At 37.1% G+C, this 5,806-nt stretch overlaps 1 pseudogene; it reads right to left on the reverse strand.

Moving 5' to 3' along the window:
- Window positions 1–1,940: 1,940 nt before the first annotated feature.
- Window positions 1,941–3,141, reverse strand: LOC102503144 (ATP synthase subunit gamma, mitochondrial-like; annotated as a pseudogene).
- Window positions 3,142–5,806: the final 2,665 nt, after the last annotated feature.

The following is a 5,806-nucleotide window of genomic DNA, read 5'->3' on the forward strand; positions in this document are numbered from 1 at the left end:
GAACCCATGTCTGACTTTAGACATGAAACTGTGAGTAGAATGGATATAGTACGAAGTAGTACCTGACTGAGGCTATATAACTTTCCGTAGTCATTAAATAGGTATTTTTTAATGTATGTTTAATTTCAAGAAAGGCAGTTTTAACTTTTAATAAGGCAAAATAAAAAAAAAAAAAACATTAAGAGTGCTTTGCTTAAAACTTAAAACCAAGAAACAGTTAGGATTCTATTCAAACAGTAGGTACATGAAACTATTGGCAGCTTGAGAGAAAAGACAAAAATCCCCACATCTGGAAAACAAAACATAGAAGAAAATCAGTGATGTTTTAGTCACAAAATTCTATTTCATCAGTGCAGTCTCATGTACTTAATCTATCTTCTGTTGTGGTCTGATGTTTCTGACTAAGTTCTGGAAGATAATATTTAACTCTGGATTTGTAAATACCATTAAGTTGGCTATTTTCTTAGTTGTATTTGAACTCTTATTCTGTGTGTCTGTATTTAGTTTTCCTGGTATAGCACTCTCTTCAGAATTTCTTGGAGAACTGGTCTGGTGTTGGTAAATTCTTTCAGGTTTTGTTTATCTGAGAATGTTCTTGTCTTTTCTTCCCATATGAAGGATAATACTGCCAGATATAGTATTTTTGATTGAAATAGTTTTTCTCTCCAAACTTTGAATATATTTTCCTCTTCTTTTCTTGCTCAAATAGTTTGATGAGAGGTCTGCTATTAGCCCAGTGGGATATCCTTTGTAGGTAACTTGACGTTTCTCTCTTGCCAATCTTAGTACCTGTGGTTTTGGTCAATTTGGCCATAATGTGTCTTGGAGAAGATCTTCTTGGGTTGATTCTATTTGAAGACCTTTGCTTATCTTGAGTCTAGATCTTTGAATGCCTCTCTAGGTTTGGAAAGTTTTCTTCCAGGATTTCATGGAATAGATTATCAATGCCCTTATTGATCTCTTCACCATCTGGAATACTGATTATCTGGATGTTCAGACATTTAATGGTATCTAGTATTTCTCATATATTATTCTCTTTTTTGGCTATTTTCTCAGTCTTCATGGTGGATTTTTCTAGTCCAGCAATTCTGTCTTCTACATCTGAGATTTGATCTTCTCTATGATCTAGCCTGCTTTTAATACTTTCAAGGGAGGTTTTGATTTCCTGTATTATAGCCTTCATCTCTATCAGTTCCATTTGATTTTTTTTTTCTTATGTGAGTATTTCCTCTTTCAGATCATGCAATAACTTCCTCACCTCCTGGAACTCTTCAGCTCTTTTCTCCTGCATCTTCTGAAGTTCTTTGTCTTTCTTCTCTTGCATCTTTGTTAGCTTTGTCACTGTGAATATTCTAAATTCTTTATCAAACATTTCTGCAAGTTCCATTGTACTGTCTGTGGATGAAGAGGAGTTATTATTTGCCCTTGGGGGGAGAGGTATTTTCTTGGTTTCTCATATTTCTTGTGCCTCCACAGTGATCTCTGATCATCTGATAGGTTATACGTTTCTTCCTAATATCTCGAAGTTCAATCTGAGTGCTCAAAGGAGTGCAGGAGGAGGTGATCTGCAAACTCACTGCCATTCTGCTAGGTGGGAGGGGGGAAAGGTGAGAATTAGCAAAAGAAAATGCTACCTCTTCAAAAAAACCTTAGTAATAATTTATCAATGAATGTGTGTGTGTGTGTGTGTGTGTGTATCACTTAGATGTAATTAAATATATATGTACACACATACCTATCTGTGTATATGTGTGTGTATCTTATGGGGAGCCTTGTTAGATGATAAAGCCACACTTACATGGATATTTGTTTTCCTTTTTTTGTTTGTTTTTTTTTATTGTAAGTTATTTACTGTGAAATAATTTACAAATATCTTGCTGTTTTTAATAATTCAAACAAAGAACCAACAATTTGTTCTGGATCAACAATTTGTCCTGACAAAGACAGCAGTAAGGTAAAACCAAAATCAGCTGGCTCAATTTTGCTTCTTCACCTCTTATCTGAGGGTGAAACTTGATTTCCATTAATCTAGAGCTGCAGCAACAGAGATAATTTCAACCAATTCTATTGTGATGACAGCTTGGCAGGTGCGGTTGAATGTCAAAGTCAATTTGTCAATTATGTCAGAAGCATTCTTGCTGGCATTGTCCATAGCTGCCATCCTGGCACTCCGCTCACTGGTGGTGGACTCCTTCAGAGAACAGTAAATAATGTTAGCCAGATTATATTGGTAATTCTGCAGCACATTGGCATTGACATCATCATAGATACTCATGCTTTCAGCACTTGCAGTGGTATTAAGGGAAAAGATGGGTTTTTCCTCTGTCTTACAGAAGATAACAGACCTGAATCGATTAAAAATGACAGAGTCTCGGGGATCGGCAAGTGGCATGGTTGTTAGGGCACTAGACACTCTCGCATGGCCGACCATGGTTCGAGTCCCGGACCTGGTGGCTTGCTTTCTCACTTTCCTCTCTCTCTCTCTTTCTCTCTATGTGTATGTCTCTCTGGTCAAATCATAATAAATGAATGAATGAATAAATGAAATTGAATAAAATAATTTAAAAAATTAAACTGAATGTTTAAAAAAAATGACAGAGCCTTCATCAAACTCATATCCAGAATTCAGTAATTCAAGGGCAATGGCAGACGCATCTCCGAAAGTAGGAGGCTATCTTCCCACTTCTTTGAATGTCCTCAGAAACTGGTCAGAATGAGTCCTCTAAACCCCTGATTTTATCACCAATTCCAATGAGCATAACTTCTTTTCCGGATGCAGTGAGAGCAGCCACCTCACTTTTCATCTGTTTAGCAACTGAGGAATGAATAGCACCACAAAGTCCTCGGTCTGAGGACACACCAATAAGGAGGTTTTTCTTCTTGTCTTCAGGCACCTTAATATCAGCTTTCTCACACGGAGCCAAAGATCCTATTCCACACACGCGAGCAGGCTTCAGCTCCCTTTCAGCCCAGGCATATTTTGCCGCTGCTACCATTTTCACGGATTTGGTAATTTTCTGGATGTTTTTGATGGACTTTAGTCAGCTGGTAATATCTTTCAAAGCTGCCATTTCGGACTTGGATCCATTGTGGCTGCAAGGTCCAGGCTGATAGCTCAGCAACACTCGCCCGTGAAAACATGGTGACCCTTACATGGATGTTTGTTAGATGACCATTTTATAGCTGTAGACCATGGAGCAATAAGTTGAATATAATTCATTATTTGTAAATGAGTCCCCAAAATTTACTTGTTAAAGTATGAATGACCATACCAATTCCTATAACCAATTTTTTTTAATGCAATATCAACTTAAGTATGAGAATAAATTATTTGTAATACTGAAGTGTTTTTAAACATGGAAAAGAAGCAACTACCATAAAGTTGCTGACAATAAAACACATATTTCTTCAAGTCAAGGTAAAATAGTCTTTTTTAATTTATAAACTTTTCTTTTTACGGCAACAAAAATGTAGTTATACCTGCTCAGTGGAAAAGGTCCTATGAAATAACAAGAATTTCTTACTGTCAGCAATACCTTAAGGGTCAGTGAAGTCTAGGGCTTGAATACAAGAAGGCATAGGCCCTGAACTATGATGCTGAAATATTTAAAAGCCTGTGATACAAACAACAAGGAGAATCAAAATGAAGTCCAATGGGTAAATGTGATGCAGGTTTGCTTTATTTTGCACTTATCTAAGAGGTCAACTCATATGGTATAGGGTGAATCAACGGTAGGGTCTCTAATTATTGACAGTTTACTAGAACATACTATTTTTGTTTTTACAAGAATCTGAAGAAATTTTCAAACCTGCTTTCTAAGGTAAAAGAAAAAAAAAAGATTTGCATCCTTGGGAAAAATAAGTGGTTGAGTCTAACAGCAATGAGAATAGATGAAATTAAACAACTAAATGAACCTACAAAATACAATAGAGTATTCCTTGTTAATGTTACTTTATATTATTTCTAAAAAAGGAGCCAATTTTGATTTCTGGAAGTTAATGGGAACAATGAATGTGTCTCTATGATCTCATGATGCAAAAGTCATTACTAAAGCTACATGAAAGTTGATGCATATGATGATTGGGAGAAAAGTCCTTTTTTTTTTTTTTGGAAAGGTTTTTGCCATCGGGAGCATGCGCTTGCCAGAAAGACAGAGAAAGACAGAAAGTGAGAAATCACCTCCCCCAGGGGTGATGATGGCCATGCAGCAATCCCTTCTCCTCCATTCTCCTCTTGGGATCTTGGGCACGCATGCACACATGCCTGTCATGAGTTTAAGCCACCGGGTCAGGGACTTGAACTGTGGTTGACTACATTGGGAGTCCAGCGACAATAGCCATTATGCCAACTGCTGGTTCCAGAAAGTCCTTCTTAAAAACCTCTTTTCATTTCCTTCATAAGATCGTACAAGAAATTTCCGTTGTTCCTAAGTGAGCATTTCCTAAACACTCCTGATAGACAAAGGATCGGTGGGAGTCAGAGACTGGCACAGAGGTATTGACAACAATCTAATGTTGTGTTTTTTATTTAAGTACATGTCACTGGAGAGAAATAAAGTTCTGTGGAAAGTCACATAAGGGCAAGGAAACTCTGATTTAGTTTGTGGGTTAAAGAAAATTAGATACCTGTTTTGGAAAATTCCTGCACAAAAACAGTATGACATAAGTTCAAACTGCATATGTATGTAAGGACACCATGAAGTCTCGATGATTGCCTTTCTTGAGCCCAGAATAACAGAATGAGGGAGCTATTTTCTACTATAATCACAGTAGCAGTGTTTTATGGCATTCTAAAAACATGTTTAACACGGCAGAATCTCACACTCAACCACACTTGAGAAGTATTGTAATACATTTCACAAAATGAAATATCCTTACTGGATAGTAATAACCATCAACTAACTGCTACTGAATCTTCCTTGTATGGAGACATTCATTGCTACACCAAGTTCCTGATTCATTGTTGAGATGCTTCTAAGTTTGCCTTACCCTGAAATGAAATTAGTCTTCTAATTTACTTTTCTCACTTTTACTTTTTGGAAACAAAATCTATGTCCTCTTTTCTTAGGAGAATTCTTTAAGTACTGTAATTGAAAATTGCAATTGTGCTTCTGTTTTCTTCAGGATAAAGATATGCATACACACAGAGAACACACAAATATACACACACACGCACACTCACACACAGGCATTCTAGCCAAATCTGTGCCAGGTTTTAATTTTTTAAAATATTGTTCTTAATTGTTACTAGTTCTGGTTCATATGGAGTGTCATGAAATACCAAATTAATTAATTTGGACAGTTGATATCTATCAACACCATGAACAACTGCATACGAACTTCAGCTTCTTGAGCCTTTAGCTTCTATTTTATTCATCTCCAGATCGTAAATCTCTTATATAACACGTTTTAAATACATTAACAATCCTTCCAGTGACCAGCAGTTAACGTAATGGCTATGTCACTGGACTCTCACGTAGTCGACTGCGGTTTGAGTCCCGGACCCGGTGGCTTAAACGCATGCCAGGTGGGTGTGCATGCGTGCCCAAGATCCCAAGAGGAGAATGGAGGAGTAGGGTTTGCGTCGTGGTCATCCCCCATGGGGGGTGATTTCTCTCTTTCTGTCTCTCTGTCTCTCTCTGTCTGTCTGGCAAGCGCACGCGCCCTATAGCAAAAACCTCTCCAAAAAAAGAAAACAAACAAACAAGAGAGCAAACAAAAACAATCCGTCCATGGGAAATACTTTTTAGGAGCTACACCAATTTTTATTTTAATATAAAATTGTATCGATTAATACTCACAAGTT

Source organism: Tupaia chinensis, unplaced genomic scaffold (genome assembly GCF_000334495.1).
Source record: "Tupaia chinensis unplaced genomic scaffold, TupChi_1.0 Scaffold000524_1, whole genome shotgun sequence".
In the NCBI taxonomy this organism is placed as follows: domain Eukaryota; kingdom Metazoa; phylum Chordata; class Mammalia; order Scandentia; family Tupaiidae; genus Tupaia; species Tupaia belangeri.